At 37.8% G+C, this 18497-nt stretch overlaps 1 protein-coding gene across 1 annotated transcript in view; it reads left to right on the top strand.

The window, feature by feature from the left end:
• Positions 1-18497, top strand: part of LOC139711030 (inactive phospholipase C-like protein 2) — a 200190-nt gene that overhangs the window by 8332 nt on the left and 173361 nt on the right. The gene's annotated exons all lie outside the window — the stretch shown is intronic.

Genomic DNA, 18497 nt, shown 5'->3' with positions numbered 1-18497 from the left:
GCCCTTTTTTGGATTTTTCATGCAATACAAAAATTATGATTATTTGTTGGTCAGGAGTGAACTCGCACATCACTCTTCTGTATCCGTAAATACTGAAAAATTCAGGAATTGAATAATTCAGTGGGCTGCCTCAAGCAACAGAATTTGCCAGTAAAATCATCCGGTGGCCATCAGTGAGAAAAATATGCATACAAGTTTACAATTGGCATTGTTGATTCTGTAATAGCTGTTCAGTGTTTGCGATTTGTACTACAAATGCTCAAAGCAAATTTGGTCAAATTGTTTCATACATTATGCTTTATTTCTTCATCTAGATCAAAGCATACATTGTACGATATGCACATGAACATTCTTGGGTTGGTAAGCACATCGTACTGTATGCAAATGAAACTGTTATGGTGTACAACACAATTGACAGGGGCACAAAAATAAACAAGCAGAAAACAAAGATGCATAACTGTTTGAAAAAACAATAGGCCCTATAGTATCTAGAATATTAAAGTCAATTCTGACATACATTTAAGCTAATACTCCCCCCCCCCCCCCCCCCCCACCTCTACAAAAAAAGAAGAAGATAATTCCGGTAACTCATTCATAAAGCTGCTGAAATGTTATACATGTACTCTTGACACATAAATTTGATAATTAAATCTGAGCAGAGTATTAAAACTTGATCAATAGAAATAGGACACACTACCTTGCCTCTTGACACTATTCTCTAATGATGAATCTGTACTTGCTTTGCTTGCAATTAATACAATGAGAAGGTCTCGGACAAAGGTTAATTCCAGAGCTGGCGTAAATATTCGTAGGGGAATGATACACACCAAATAAATTCAAATAACAACAACAACAACAACAACAACAACAACAACAACAACAACAAAAATGATGAATCTCTACTTGCTTTGCTTGCAATTAATACAATGATAACGTCTTGGACAAAGGCTAGTTCCAGAGATACTGTAAAAGTGGATATTTTCGCGCGACTAATTTTTCGCGCTCGTCCGGATAAGAAGAGTTTCGCATGTTTTTAATTCCGCATGTTTTTAATTCCGTGGTATCAAGACATCAACTAATAATACAGGAGCATATGGCAAGCAGAAATATTCGCGTGCTTTTATTTTCGCACTAGTTTCTGATCGCGCGAAATGCGCGAAAATTTCAACACCGCGAAAATGTCCACTTTTACAGTAGTTTGATGAATGTCTACTTTCTTTGTTTGCAATCAATACAGTGAGAAGGTCTTGCACAAAGGCTAATTCCAGAGATGGTTAACTTGTGGAACGTATCATTCAGTGTCATAATCACTTGAAGTAACCTAAAAATTCTCATCAATTTTCCTGCCATGAGTATAAAGTCTTCTATCTCTCTACAGTCAAATTCCCTCAGGATGTCATCTGTTAACCTAACTGTGCTCTAGCACAGTGATAAATGGTCTCCATGATCGATCTCAGTGAACAAAAGGTGTTTTACTGCAGTTGCTCAGCTCTGCAACAATTTCTCCGCTCTCATTTTCTCCCAGGACTTACATGTAGGTTACTTAGGGTTAGGGTTATGAAAGGGTTTAGGTTTAGTTTGATTTGAGGATTAGGATTAGGGTTAGGGTTAGGAACGTAGAATTTATGTTTGGCTCAGCGTGCAGATATTTTATGGGAGCAATGTACACAATTGTTGTAGTCCTGAGCAAATATCCTGGAAGTGAATAAAGAGGCCACTGCGAGAATTATGCAGTCCCAAGTTGAAAGACAAGTGATCCAAAGTTAAAAAAGGATGAGTTGAACAACTTTTATACTTATTATGAGAGTTTCAAAGTCTGAAAGACTGTACCAGATTGAAACCTTTTTAATATTTGACTCTTGGACCATGGCGCTATTCACCTTTCAGGGTTTGGATGCTCTCACCACCTGTAATTTTATGGCCTGTTTTCCTTATAATTGATTTTATGGCAAGTTGATTCTAAAAAAAGCAAAATATAAATTATTGGAAAGCTCTGGGTAGGAAACGTGGATAAACTGTACAATTGTACCTGCAGCTTTTATATCAGAATTTATGTTTTACAGTAGTGCCTCGCTCATTCTTTATAAGATGACAGGTTTATGTGTCATCATAAAAATGATCTAAAATGGCAGAAAAAGAGGGAACAAGTGTGTGTTCTTTGGTACTCTGATACCATTTTTTTTTCTTTTCCTTTCTTGTGTGCTAGAGAATTGATGATTAGCTTTGGTGCAGAATATGAGTTTATTTTGATGATCAATAAAAACCAAACCAAACCAAACCAAACCAAACCAAACCAAACCAAACCAAACCAAACCAAACCAAACCAAACCAAACCAAACCAAACCAAACCAAACCAAACCAAACCAAACCAAACCAAACCAAACCAAACCAAACCAAACCAAACCAAACCAAACCAAACCAAACCAAACCAAACCAAACCAAACCAAACCAAACCAATGTTTGTATGCCAGAGTATTTTGTACCATGCTGTTGACAGTACTGAACACAATCCTCTTTATACAGTGCTCGTTCAGCTCACTGAACAAAATTCAATCTCGAATATCTTAATAGTGAGAAGCTGCAATGTGAAAACAGTGTCATGAAGCATGTATACCATGTCCACTCCGGCGTGGTCAGGGTAAAATCTGGAAAATTGCTGGTACTTGGCAGTACCAGGGCCTTAACCCCTTACAAACTGGCATACCAAATCTTAACTTGATGAACCATTCAGTAAGATCTGGCTAAACTTGACCTAGTGGTAAGTTAGCAAGCCTGTTCAGATGTAGTAATGTTTTTCAGTCCAACAGGAGGCCACAATGACACTAATAGTCAATTAGATTTAATCTCTAGTCATTCGCAATTTGATTTCCAGACACTGATGCCAATTCATCACAGAAAGCATTCTATCATGATTGCCAATCAATGAATAAAGCACAGCATGGGTTAATGCAATATGAAAACGCCGTGGCCATTTTGGCAGATCCGACATATACAGTGTAACATGTTAACACGTATATCAATAGGCAGCTTTGTATAAAATTGCATTGAGTTCCCCCTCTGGTTTTTTGTTTTCTCTTTTCAAGGGCACTTTGGTAACTATATCTCATCGAGCAACATCTGATAACATTGTTTATCAATTCATTCTATGAGGATGGGTTTTGCAATTGAGTCTGTTTCAGGCTCTATTACATGCTTCACCATGTATTTCCATGAAAGAGAATATCACATGTACAATTTTAGTCAGTCTTTGCCTTGATCAAAGGCTAGATCATTTTCAGTCCATTGTTGTCGTGTCATTAGAGCTCTCTCTTTCTTCTTTCCTATAAATATTCACAACCTATGATGAAATTCACCAAGCCTTTTGGTGAAATATTCATATAAAAATTTATGCAACACGGCAGGCAATTTATTTATTTATTTCCTCCAGTTTTAGCAGAATGCGATCATTTTTTTTTTATATATATTAAAAAAAAATGATTGCATTCTGCTAAAACTGGAGGAACCAACAAAGGGTAACTCTGTACAAAATAGTAATCATTTGGAACATTGCCAGTTGGCATGCATTAGCAAGGAGATGGCAACATTTACATTTATGAACACTCAAAGTTGATGAATTTGTAGGTAGGGTTCTATGTGTTATAGGTTTATTTTCCATGATAAGGGAGGAGAACTGAGCATAATCTTCATAAACACTGTACTTCGTTCTCGATGAAGTCCCACTAATAGGATCTTGTTGTAGGTGACGTTCAAAAACAGCAAGATGCATCAATTGCAAACTAGTGCAAAGGCCCTTTGATTTGTAGATCTCAAAATCGTACAGATTTTCAATTACGTGTATTTGCATCAAGGCATTGATTGTTAAGAGAGTGGGCAATGTTGAATTTACTACCAATACCAGCCATGATAGAACCAGTCAGTCATGGGTAATGTGTACAGTTCTGGTTGAGGTGAGGATTTAGCTTTTAACATTTTGCGAGATATTCAGAAACCACTCTATATGAGATGTCAAAGAGCATGCAGTTCAAAGGGATATCAAAAGTTTATTTGATGAAAATCGGTTGTGAAATGGCTGAGATATCCAAAAACAAAGTGAAACAAAGAGATACTGATAAAGTTGGGGCATGTCGCCTTTTATTGTTAGCACTTTTTTGGATATCTCAGCCATTTGAAAACCAATTTTCATCAAATAAATGCTGAATCCTTCTTAAAATTACATGCTCTTTTATATTTCATAAGAGGCTTTTCATTATCTCACTTAGGAATGTTATAAACCTGAATCCCTACCTCAACCAGTACTGTACAGTCCCTCTAATATTGTCCCCAAAGTGTTTGAAGCTGCAACTCATTGCAAATTTTCAGAGTTATTTCCAAACCTTGACCCTTGAGGATGAAATGATTTTGCTTTAACCTGTTGAGGACGGTTTGATTTTGCTACAACACGCATTTCCCACAGACACTTGCCCGAGTATACTCGGGACTCGTCCTCAACGGGTTAACACACACTTCCCATCAACACCTGCGCGGTAACATTTGTATGTACTCAGGACTAGTCTCCAATGGGTTAAATTAATGTCATTGAGACCCAGCGGATAGGTTGCCTTTGCACTTTTTTCTTTTTCTCTAAGAATGTCAGAGATCAACCTGTGATATTTAGGAAGAATCCTGGATTAAGAGACTAATCATAATTCCATCTCAAGACAATAGAGCAATTACTTTTTTTGCTTATTTGTGTTTTGTCTGTCATATTGTTTTCTGCACGCACTCAGCCCTCAGCCCCTGTAGGTACATTTGTATAGGCACTGAAAACTCACTGTTGATGGCAATTATAAAGCAATTATTTCTGACAATGCTGCCAATTATGGAAATGGAGAAGTTAATTTTCCCCAGCCATGGACAACTCCGTCATATCGATAGAGTACATTGCAACCTTGTGCACTGAGTACAAAAGGAGGCAAATTTAGACTGTATGTTGTCTGAAATTTGTCTTGTGATATTGAACATCATTTGCAAACCATTGATCGACTGACAATGAATACGAATTGACAAAAAGGATAAAGGTCAATTCACTTGTAAAACCAGGTCTTTCATGACCACATGATATTGATAAGTGTATTCCATCCTTTACCATTTCTATGTTGTGGCTATCACACTGTGGAGCTGCTTTGTACTTTACATCTGTGGAGCTCATCAAATCCTGGGTATAACATTTTGCTGCAGAAATCATCTTCTTGCCATGATGGTATTAAATTGGCAACTCCAAGTTTTGTTGTTTCACTGCATATCCTCATTTCAAGGGGAGAAAGACTGGCTTGAGGTAGGAAAATTCCATTGAATCAGCACAGAATATTTTTGACAGATTGTCAATGTGTGGGAGAAACAGGGACTTCAGTATTTTGAAATATGTTGCCAATTTGAGAATCAGTTCTAGCCAGATGGCAAGCAAGAGCTTTCTCAAAATTATTCCTGATTTCTAGACAGTATGTTGTTATCTGAAACGGGTCATTCAATATCAATAATAAACTTTCGTTTCAGAGTATGCACACAAGAATGTATTGAAACAAGCTCCGGCACAGAAAGATTAAAGGGGCATAGTCCTGGTAGTGTAGAGGGCGCTGTTGATGATACTGCCGATCACTGTTAGCATTGATATGAAGATTACCGAAGATGAGCTGTCGTCAAGAATAAAGTGCGTAGGTGTTGCTAAGTAACGTTGCCTTCGTTGTCTTCTCTGCGCATCTCGCAGTCTGTAGTAATGCCAAGGTGCGTGCACTAAATGTGCTTGTTATTATGACATCACAAAAGAAGTTTACTAACGCGGTCATCCCCCTCAGCAGAGTCATGAGCCGAACTGTGATCGGACCACTGGCTACAGTGAATCGGACTTCTTCGGACTCGGGAAAATGGTTCACATCGTAAGCGCTAAAGAGGAGTCGATAGCGTAGGTCTCTATAGGAAACTTGCGCCGTGCGCCCGCGTACGCATTTGACTAAAACACCGGGACCATTACGGGGCTCTTATCAGTGCTTACTGACACAGAAAACCTTATAGCATAGTGCACACTGTCCAGAGTCCCTGGCACAGAAGGTGTTAAAGGAAACCAAAGAGCAATGTGGATTGAGTGAAAGCAGCTCTACATTTCAGTGGAACATATCAGTGAAAGTTTGAGGAAAATCGGACTACCGATGCAAAAGTTATGAATTTTTAAAGTTTTGGTGTTGGAACCGCTGGATGAGGAGACTACTGGAGGTTATGGTGTCATGTGTGGACAACAATATAAAGAAGATATAAAAGCAATACCAAAAAAAAAAAAAAACCATTTTTCATGAAAATCACATTGTGTTCTATCAACTGGATACAGTTGACAATATTTAGTTAAGGGTAGCAATTATTCCCCCTGCTTTCTGAAAGCGGTTTAATAGTCAGATGTTCTTTCGTTATGCTAGAAAAGTAAATGTAAAGTACAAGTTAAAACTAATTCTGAGCACAGAAAGTCAGTGAGGACAAATCTTTTTTGGCCAGAAAATCAAAAGTTTGACCTCGATGTGGGGATGGGGCATTACGTGTGACGTCTTTCGAGTCAGTTGTAGTATGGTCCGCATGGGTCATGACTCAACGATATCCTGCGGTGTGGCGGCCAGACAAGGGATGGAAAACACGCCCTGTCCCGTAGTCAACAACCATGGGAAGTGTGAAGTCATGGAGGTCATTGCTCTACGTTACCCACCCTCCTCAATGTAGCTCTTCTGTCTTTCATTAACCGTCAGTAGTCTGCTGTTTTTCGCTCTTAAAACTTTTTAACGATCAACACACATAAACTACAAATTGTCAGTGAATTAAATGGGCAGATCCTCTGAAAAGTTATGCTTGAAATCCCCTGACACAAAGACCCAAATTCACAGAGGTACGTCCAATCCATGGACTTGAGCATGAAATTGGCATAAATTTTTAATACATGGGGCATACAATGTGCATATCAGCGCGCATTCATCATCCGGGACATGTCTGTTGGCGTACGCGATCAATCACAAACATTTGAATGCAGACAAAATGTGTTCCATGGACTATAGATTTAAATTTCCTTCATGAATTTGGGTCATATTTTATTGTCAGAACTAATTCTAAAATGAATTCAATTGCAGTGAGCACTGTATTTTATGTGTGTGTGTGTGTGTGTGTGTGTGTGTGTGTAAAAGGCAATGTAGTTTTAAAGGAAAAAAAAAACAACAACTACCGGTACCCTGAAACAGAACGGAGTAGAAGTTTGCAAATTTGTTTTGATTCTATGTCACGATATGAAATCAAGGAAGTCTTGTACTTATCTTGTTTGTACTTACCTGTATCAACCCGTTGAAGACTAGTCCCGGGCAAGTGTTTAAGGGAAATACATGTTAAAGCAAAACCAGCTCATCCTCAATTTGTTAAATAATTGCTTTTATTGTAAAACTAGCAAAATTTTACCAGGCATTCTTTGTTTGAAATGGCTATGTACGTGTATTCAGTGAGGCATGTGGGCAATCGTTGATTCAAAACAACACACAGATTGTACAAGACCACATGATTCGTGATAATCAGTGTAGAATAGAGAATACACTCCACTCTGCAAAATTCCAGATGGTAGAAATGGGTGTCATGTTTAAAATTTTACTTTCAATACTTACATCGATAATGCCTTTTCGTTATATTAGATTACATTCTGCTCCACCAAGTTTTCAGATCGGTGATTCGATTACAAAAGTTTTAATGGTCTTGCATGCAATTCATGCGCACCTATGGCTTTGTACTTGAAGTTTGGAATATTTTTTTCCTTCTTTTTGAGAGTAAAATAGAGGAAAGAAAATTATGATAAAAGAAATATGTATTCGAGTGGTTTTCTGGATGGACATCAAGGCTTCTAGTGACAAAATATTGCTATGTGTTGCCAGATATACATTACTGCTTTACATCAATTGTGGCTTTGAGGAAAATATCCAGGGTTGTACGGTTAATCTAATGAAGGCGGAGCGGGAGATGTGCGCGGCATTGACAGGGAGTTGAACAATGCCAGAAATTGACGTGGACGATTTCGTGTCAATACCGGATCCTCGGGGGTACAGCAGCGATAGCGAGATTCCATAGTCATCGTCAGCCTTTGGAAGCACTGTGCAGTGGAGAATTCTGTACACATCTCTGAACGTGTTCACCATGGAGTGTATCATGATTGTATTGATTTCAATACACAGTTATTCAGCCAACTCATATATAGATAGAATAGTAAAATTTTGTCATTGAAATTCCAAAAGACATTTTGATATAGTGATGTTGCTTTGAATCAGTCCTTTTTTCCATGATGTGCTCAATTTCAAATAAAAAAAGTACCTTGTTAATAATTTGACTCCACAAAGACACCTATGGCATACCAACATGCGACCTAAAGTTCCTTGTGAATCTGATGTAAAACTGACAGTGGACAAGTACAATAATTCCTTGGGCACTCGCCCACAATGAATAGGGAGCCCTCTACAGCCCAATGTCACATTGGGGCAAGAGATACACTGTAGAAGTTTATCCTCTTTGATTAAAAAAAAAGAGAAAAAAATATATACTTTTGTCAATAGAATATAAACCCTGTTGAACTGGAAGGGTCTTTCCACACCTCTAGTACAAGTGTACGTTTCTAATTTGAAGCAAAATCTCCATTTTAAAGCCAAAGAATTTCACTCTGTCCCTTGTACTAGGTAGATGGCCATTTTACAAGTGAATTCAAATGTATGGATTTATTTTTCCCGAGAGAAACCAGTATTAAATGAAGAGTTATTCGCCCCCACCTCCCCTACTGTACATACTCATTTCAAGTACAGTTGAACCTCTCTTATCCGGCCTCCCTTTATCCGGATCTCTCTATTATACGGACGCAATCTCGCCGTGATTTTTTTTTTAATACAATGTAATTACGGGAGGAAAGGGGGATTCCCAACTCCTTGAGAACTCCTACACAAACACACATGAATTACATATATACTTGATACATTTCTTAATAATTATTTAGGTAAATCATCCCAAGAATTTATAAAAGAAAATGATTTCATTCTTGCAAATACGAACCTCTATTTTGGGGTCTGTTACTGAGTGTAACAATGACAAGGTTGCAGTATACACATTACTACATGTGGTACTACAATGGGCTACATCAGTACATGTGTATGTATGTACATGTATAAAGCATTGAGTCTCCCGTATCCGGCCAAATCCCTTATCTGGATGAGCCCCGGTCCCGACTTGTCCGGATACGAGAGGTTCAACTGTACTGCTCTATTGAATTTCAAGCTGATTTGACGGTAGTGATGTCCGACAAACATCAGACAAGCTGCCTCCAGCATGCCTTCTCTTGTCAGGGAAAGTCATTCTGATATATTAGGGTCTGACAAAATAATGAATATTTTTATGTCGGCAAACTTTATATTTGAGCCTCACATCAATCCAGTTCGTACCTCGAAAGCTATTCTTCATTCCACTTATGAAGTATAGCTGTGTGTAAGGTGTAGAATTCACAGTGTGAAAAGTTCTTCGTTGTCTAGATTCAAATAGACAGGCATTTTTCATATGCAGGATCAGTTGTGGAGGAGTTTACAAAGCATGGGTGATGTGTGTCTCTGTATCAAGTTGTAGTGTCATAATTTTTGCTAATGAGTTTTCCAACGTTCACCTGCACAGATTCTGAGCCTCTGCGTCTCCATATTTTTTTTTCTTTCGTCTGGTTTATTCGGTCTCTTTCCCTGTGATGTACATACCAGCTGGCCTCATTGAAAAGACACTTCCCGTTTAGATGAAGCCATGCATTTCCTTGATTGCCAGAAGGTCGTTAAAGGGTACGTTAACCCCTCCCCCCCCCCAAAAAAAAAGGAAAGAAAAACAAAATAAAGATTGTATATACTGTGTACACACAAACAACTGAGCAACACACCACAAACAACATTAAAACCAGAAGGTAACAATACTGTATTTATAAGCCGTTATTTTCGCATGTTACTAGTAATACTACATATATTTTTGTGAATGATCAAGGTCACAGACATTGTTACAAGATGTTGTTTTCACAAATTGACACCAAGACTATCGTAAAGTGCATAATTACCCTTGCGCATGGCTATATTTTTGTGTGTTGTTAAATTTGCGGTCTAACAATGATTTGTGAAATTTGTGAAAATTAAACCCTCTCAAATACATCGTATATAACAGCTTATAAGTACAGTAGTACCATTCTTATGGCATTCAGAATTATATGTTACTAGGATCGTGATCAGTATCGCAACGTAACGTTTGAAATTGTGTAGTATTGACAAGTTCAGAAACACGTTATTTTATGAGATTTGCATTGTGATCCAAATCCCAATAAACTTGCTTTGTGCAATTTTGTTTCCCTTTTGCGAAAAGAAGTGAGGTCATGAAGTGAAAATGGTGCAGTCCCCCTGCAAAAATTTGAAATTTTATATCCCACAATGCAATGCATGTGTCGCTCCTTGCTATTTTTATCAATCAGCTGTGGTGCGCTTTGATTGAATTGGCCTTGTCACATAGACTACTAAAAGCATACCATTCATAACATAATGTACAAATCTTGTATGTTTAGGACAGCTCTGTGCAAATAATCTCAACCCAAAAAGTTTCAACATCGTCCACAGTGAGAATGCTGCAAAATCAAAAAGATGTGACCTTGATTGTGAACCAAAATTCGAAATTTTGCAATAAGAGGGGTACTAGCATGGACAGAAACCATAACTCACATTCTTGAGAAAACTTAATAGTATATGTAAATGTAAATGTATATATATATATATATATATATAGAGAGAGAGAGAGAGAGACAGACAGAGAGACTTAGAGAGAGATGAAGAGAGGTATAAACACAGAGAAAGACCAAGAAAAAGGGAGGGAAGCATTTTTGCACTTTTTTTTTTTTTTTTTTGTACATCTGAAAGCTCTCATATCCATACACATGTATGTCCTACAAGTAGGCGGGGCTTATTTGCAACACAGGCTTAAGGCTCGACCTCTGCGACAGATGAGTCCAGCACAGATTATAAACATGAAGCGCAAAGCCTGTACAAAGTTCCTACTGCACAACAGAGAGACTCATACATTGTACATTATGAGCTTCCTATGAAAGTTCAACTGAGCTAGAGGTCTGAATGCTCCCAGATACGATTATCGGATAAACGGAGCGTTGCATATGAATGGGGTCATCATTTTGCAGGGAATAATTCTCCAACTCATGTTTGATTAGCAATTTCAGCTGATGAACAATATTTTAAATGGTATCCAGTACACGTCAGTGGAAGAAAACTGCTATACAAAAGTTAATTTGTGTAGCAGTGGTGTAAAAATGAATGGTAAATTGCGATGCGATACCAGGAAAAGACCATTTCCTGTGTTGTATTTCCACACACATGACTATCAACCGTAAGTCGGTACGTCTGAAAGTGCTATCTTGTCTCTATATCGGCTGCATTTTTTTTTTCTCTGTTTTATTGAAGAAAGGGGTTTGGGTGGGATGGGGAAGTGTCTTAGGTCCATATGGCCAAATTATCTTCATTTGTACAGATGGTGCTCTGATCTTTATCGCTGGTACCTGTTTGGCAGGATCTGGTGTACACATGTGTAATGGGATTCCATCCCCAGCTGGTTCAGGAATACTCTGGGTCATGTGGAGAGGGGTATAATTCATCACCAGAGAAATCCAGATATTATATGCTAATGATAGTATGTAGGCCTGTCATGTTCATCACTATATATATACTGCATATAAATAATAACTCTTGCATACAATTATGATAATAGTGTTTGATGGTTGTGATTTGTTGAATGGGTACCACTTGACATTCATTCATTTCATTAAAGTTCACAGTTGTGACGTACTTGTAAAATCAGAAATTTTTGTGGGCATCGTCATTACGTGAGTTTCGTGAGCATCTTAATTTCGCAAACTTTGTGCAAATTTTGTGAGTGCCACGATTTAACTTTCTTGTTTCCACTGTTTACATGCATTGAATGCCAGTGGCAATTTGTGAAAATTTTATGCTGTGAAAATATCTTGCTTTTACTGTATTAGGCTTTTGATTCTTTCATGGGAAAATTTAATACTCCAGCCTTGACAAAGTAATGTTATGAATTCATGCTAACTACGTATAACAACTGGTGTAAGCTGTTTCATGCACTATTCCAGCCAATACTGCATACACTCTAATTCATAATCAGCCCTCATTTAATTACATTTCACCTGGGCGTTTTGCTTTAAATGGTGAAATATACTGCGTGTGGGCTAATTAAATGCATTAATGTCATACATTCATCCTTCATTCAAGATTATGTGCACTTGGCATACTCTAATTTTTTTTTACATTTTATTGTACATGTAGCAGTTCAAAATATATTTTCTTTTTATTTAGTGTAGGTGTAATTTTAATATAGAACTCTGCTTTTGTTTGTAAGGAAAATGACCTTTTAAAGGGATGATACAGTTTCAGTTGAGATGGTGCTACAGGTTTCTATCGTTTGTTGGTGATGATTTTTTGAGAGATATTGAGAAACCTCTTGTGAAATATGAAAGAGCATATAATGCTAAGAGGAATTGGAAGTTTGTTTCATTATAATTGGTTTTGAAATGGCTGAGATATCCAAAACAAAGCAACCCTTTATAAAAGGTGGCACCCACATTTTATCAGGATCGCTTTGTTGTATACTGTTTTTGGATATCTTGGCCTTTTCAAAGTGGATTTTCATCAAGTAAACATTGAATTCTCCTTAGAACTGCTTGCTCTCCAACATTTCATAATTTGGTTTCAAACTCGTATCTTGCAAAAAGTTAAAGACTGAATCCTCACCTCAACCAATATCATACCATCCCTTTAAGTTGCTCTGATCCAGTTGGATCAATAGGCAATGAGCACGCTATCGTGAAAAAAATTTACCGACAGGAAGGAGAAGATATATTGCAAATTACCACATGCCACATTTCAGCCAGCCAATCAACATCACAGTTATTGTTTACCGCTTGCCCGTTAAAAACTTTGTGCGTGTGCACTTTTCCCCGCGACCGCTCAATCACCATGCCTGGAAGCCCGCATTTTACCTCCATTCTGTGTTTAAGGAGTCCCTTTTTTCACATGGGTGCTTTTAACTCACCGCAAGACACAAGTGGTTTTTATGTTTGGTTTTTATGCCTCCGCCACGAAGTGGTGCCGGAGGCATTATGTTTTCGGGTTGTCCGTCCGTCCGTCCGTCCGTCCGTCCGTCCGTCCGTCCTTCCGTCCGTCCGTAATGAATTTTGTGGACAGGGTAACTATCAAAACCTTTTGAGGTATCCTAATGAAACTTGGCATGTATGTGTATTAGGGGGTGAAGTTGTGCCTATCAACTTTTGGGTGCACATGCTCAAGGTCAAAGGTCAAAAGGTCAAGGTCAAATGCTTAAAATTGCACTATTTCCCCCATATCTATGCAATGCCTGAAGATATTTTCTTGAAACTTAGTGTATACATGTATTACCCAATTAAGATTCTTTGGTGAAAGTTTGGGGTCATGAGGTCAAAAGGTCAAAGGTCAAAAGGTCAAGTAAAATGTTAAAATTTTACTTTTTTCTCTGTATCTTGGAAATTGTTCAAAGTATCTTTATGGAACAAAGTATACATGCATGTACTGACTGGCAGTAGTTAGCTAGGGAATTTGGGGTTCATGGGGTCAAAGGTCAGGGGGTCAAAGGTCAAGGGCAATACTTCGAAATTTTACTATTTTCCTTATATTTATGCAATGCCGGCAGGATTATTTTTTTTAAACTTAATGTATGCATGTATATTACCCACTAGAGATTCTCTGGGATTTTTTTTTTGCCAAGAAGGTCAAAGGTCAAAAGGTCAAAGATCAAGCGAAAGTGCTGAACCTACTACTTTCTCCATATCTCGGAAGCAGCTCAAGTAATCTATTAAACTTTTAGTACATATTTATGTATGTTCTGCCTGACAGTGATTCTCTTATGAATCAAAGGCCAGATGAAAAAGGTAACAATTTACTGTTCAATACAGAAATTGCACTTTTTCTCCATACCTTGAAAATTACTCAAGTGCGTAAACTTATGAAAGGGTCAAAGTCGAAGTTAAAGTACATGCTCTCCTATTCATCCAATTAAACATAGGTCAAGGAAGGTAAACATTCGATACATTTGTGACAAACATGTCATTTTGATATTTTGCCAATTTTGTGAAAATGTAATCACACATTGTCCACATGTACTATAGACCTATTAGGAGAATCATGCATTATGGCGGAGGCATACCAGTCGCCATAGCGACATTTCTAGTTATGTTTTTTTTTTTTCAGGTCTTGTTTTATTCTGTATCTGGGAGTAGCTACACTTTATGGTTTACTTGAGATTGCCATACTAGAGTGCATACTTTATCCAGATGTATTTAGAAAGAAAGAGGGAGAGAGAGAGAGAGAGAGAGGTAAATAAAGATACAATCTATGCATTGGATAGAGAGAGAAAGAAAGATTCATAAAGCTATAAAAGTTATAAAGTTATAAAGAGAAAGTTTTATATAATTATATTACACACAGAGATATCTAGATGAAGAACAATATACGTATGGATTATTAAATATACAGTGTATATTATAGAGAGACAGAGAGAGAGAGAGAGATAGAGAAAGAGGAATATATGGAGACACAGAGATAGATAGAGAGGGAGAGAGAGAGAGAGAGAGAGAGATAGAGAAAGAGAAATATATGGAGACACAGAGATAGAAAGAGAGGGAGAGGGAGAGAGAGAATAAAAAGTGAGTTTTGATGACTTCCAGGTGGTTTTTGTGGCAGCCATTGATTGGCTGCCTAGGCTGTCCAACCATTCCTTTTTATAGCTCTCTGTTTGTGCTGTGGTACTAACCCTTTACCCACCAAAGCCTGGTGAATCCTGTGCCTTGTCTATAAGGATATAAGAGGGGATGGGTTAATTTGATGGAACCCTACATATGTTAAAGGGACTGAACAGTACTGGTTGAGGTGAGGAATCCAGTTTATATCATTTTTTGGTCAGATGAGAAACCTCTTGAAAATGAATTATGAAAGGGCATGTAATTTCATGAAGGATTCAATATTTATCTGATGAAAATTGGCTTTGAAATAGCTGAGATATCCTAATAAAGTTGAGCGGACACAGCTTTTATTAACTATCTCTTTGTTTTAACTTTTTTTTTAGAGATATCTCAGTAATTTCAAAACCGATATTCATCAAATAAACTTTTGATTCCCCTTTGATAGAACTGTATGCTCTTTAACATTGTGTGTATCTAGAGTGGTTTCTATTAGGTTAACATCACAAAAAATGTTACAAGCTGAATCCTCACCTCAATCAGTACTGTACAGTCCCTAACTCATACTACAAAAGTGACTATGGTGCTACAGACACTTAAATTGGAATAGATATCTGATTACAGAAACTATGTAAGACATGTTTACTATTTTAGACACATTAGAATAGGCATTAGTGAGATGATAATACCATACATATCATGTATTATTATCCCTTCAATAAAAAAACAGTTGATGACATGCCATTTGCAACCTCTTTTGATTATCTGCACTTTGAACAAAGAGTGTTGGTATTATTCCTTGATGCATTCGTGACATTTCTGGAAATGTATACATTTTTTTCCCTGCGTGTCCAAGGACAAACGGCGAACGCCTACGCTGTTTTAAAAGACAAACAACAGGATGGTATAAATTTCCAGCATTCAGACCAACTTAAGAGATCCAGACCAATCCACACCAGTCGAGATATTGCAATGCTGTACATAATACAGTTATGATTAAAATTATGATCAGAATTTCTGTCAGTACGCACAACAAATGAAAGCTTCGCGAACTCTTTGGTTTCGAATGTTGAAGTGAAGAGATGAGGTGTTACTTCTTTCTGATACCCCTTTCAGGTAATCGCGGTTCAATTATCCGCATCTAAATAATGCGGATGAAGTAATCAAAATCGCGTTCATATATCCCATGAAGTGCGCACTAATTTTACGAGCGCCCGTTCATATAACGGTGCGAAAGACGGGAGTATTTGTCATGGTTACTGCGCACGCCTCTATAATGACGTAATGTTTCCGGTGATATATACTCACGTGTATGCACAGCTCTCGCTCAAGCTCAACAATCAGTGGTTGTGCGGGAAATCGAGTGACCTTTGACCGAACTGTGGAATGTTGGTCCGCATAAGACGTAAAACGCATTCATGTATTCTCGATCAACTCCTCATGCTGCAATAATGCGGGTGTTAATAGCAGCATCAAAATAATGCGGACTTATTTACTCCTCTCCCGTTCATGTAATCAAAATTTTACGACTTAGTGCTCCTATTATCCGCATCCACGATTACCTGAAAGGGGTACGAGTTCCTCTCAATCACTCCTGAGCAGTATTGAAGTACTTAAACCCATCGAGGACAGACTGATTTTACTATCGAGATGTACAACACACATTTCCAATAGACAACTGCCTGCGTATACTTGGGACTCATCCTCAACGGGTTAATAGCGCGCATGTTGACTGTAGTGCAAGCATTTGAGGATTGCAGTTGTTCTGCAGAAGTGGTTGATACTTTACCGTAAGCTCCGCTCCCCAAAATAGGATTTGGAGGTTAATCCCTACACGCAACAACTGTAAAATATGATATTTTGGCAGCATGAAATTTTTGCGAGTTGCCTTTAATAACATTCATTGCGTATATAGTGTAGACAAGAACTTTCATATGCATTTCAATTTCGCAAATCTTGGCTCTCGCGAAATTCACAAAATTAACCCATTGAGGACGGGTTGATTTTGCTCCAACATGCATTTCCCATGGACACTTGCCCGAGGAGTATACTTGGGACTCGTCCTCAATGGGTTGAAATGCACGTGAACATTCCTTGTTTGACAGTATTTTGTTATGTAATCCTGGATAATTGTTATTGGAAAACACCTCCAGACCATGATTAGGATTCAATTAGGATTCAAATTAATGCAGCAAATGTGTTTATATGATTGAGGGAAAAAACAGATAGGAAAAAGCAATAAATGAATGTACATCCTATTTTACATATGATGTGCGGACTTTGAATAAAAAACTAGCCAAACACTCTGAAAGCGCAGACCTCTGCCAAGTTGCTATTAATTTCCACCAATGATCTTGTTCTTCCATAGAGATTATCTTTGTCTTCACTCATACGTATGTACATGCATGCTGAAAGTCAGCCAATTTCCCAATACAGAAGCCTTTTGTTATGTCATAAACTCGCAGCTGCACGGCTCACCTCGCCCTCACTGAAACTAGAGCACGCACTTTAGTGCGCGTATGAAAATCTCTAAAAATGCGTAGCGTGAACTCCCATGTTAATTGACCCAACCTGCCAAAATATCATAAATCCTTTATAAAATCTATAAAAAAATCTGGATCACAACTTAAATTTAATCATCTGTTCCTTGTGTCATTATCAATCTTTCCTGCAAGATTCATCCAAATCCGTGCACAACTTTTTGAGTTATTTTGCACATGGAAAAACCAATAAGCGGTAATGAAAACATTCACCTATTTCCTTGGTGGAGGTAACAACAAAGAAAAGAATATAATATACTCATGATTCATTTCTCATTTGAAGGCTATGAGTTTGTTGATTGTCAAAGTTTGGAATATAAAGAACCAGAAAAACAGAAACCCTTTCTGTGCACCTCTTTGATTTAATCAGCAAATGAACCATAAAGCAATACAGAAGGAGAAGTAGAGGAGGTGTTTCTAGTTACGCTGGCAAACTCGCTTGCAACAGATGTTTGAAATTTGATCAAAATCAGATACTCATAGTGTGACATTGCTGCCGTTCGAAATGCCACATAGTCGTCGGGGTAGTTGCCCGGTGGGTTGGATTGCTGAAAATAGCCGAGCTGAATGTGACATTACCGCCGTACAGGGAGCCCTCGTGTGTTTAAACATTCTCAGTGTGCTGGCTCTCTCTCCATGGATAAATTTTCCTCTTCCCACACTCTATCGAACATGCATACAAATCCACTTCCCACTTTACACACACACACACACACACACACACTCACAAGCACTACGCATGCTGTTGCTTCAATTTCTGTTTGTGCCGGAGTCGACTTCCGCTGTCTCAAAGATGCATAGTAAACAAGCCATTTAGAAAAAAAAAAGAAAAATGTTTTTCAGAAAGCAGAAAGCCATCATAAAACATAGCAAAAAATCAACCCCCCCCCCAATATTATTAAAATTTTACTTTTGGGATAGGATGCAACCACCCATTAAATCGGCAGTAGAATTTTGATTGTGTAATTTTTCTTAAAAATGAATGTTCTCAGAATTCTCCTTATATTTCTTTATATTGTTGTCCATGATGACATCATGAAATCTAATAGTCTTCTATGCTAGGGGATGCCAGTGCCAAAACTTTAAAAATTCCTCACTTTTGAATGGATTTTCCAATTGTG

This window comes from Diadema antillarum, unplaced genomic scaffold, assembly GCF_040938485.1.
Source record: "Diadema antillarum isolate AM-2024a unplaced genomic scaffold, OU_Dant_1.0 scf00000039, whole genome shotgun sequence".
Classification (NCBI taxonomy): Eukaryota; Metazoa; Echinodermata; class Echinoidea; order Diadematoida; family Diadematidae; genus Diadema; species Diadema antillarum.
The sequence above is the reverse complement of the archived record's forward strand: the minus strand, read 5'-3'. Positions and strand labels throughout refer to the sequence as shown.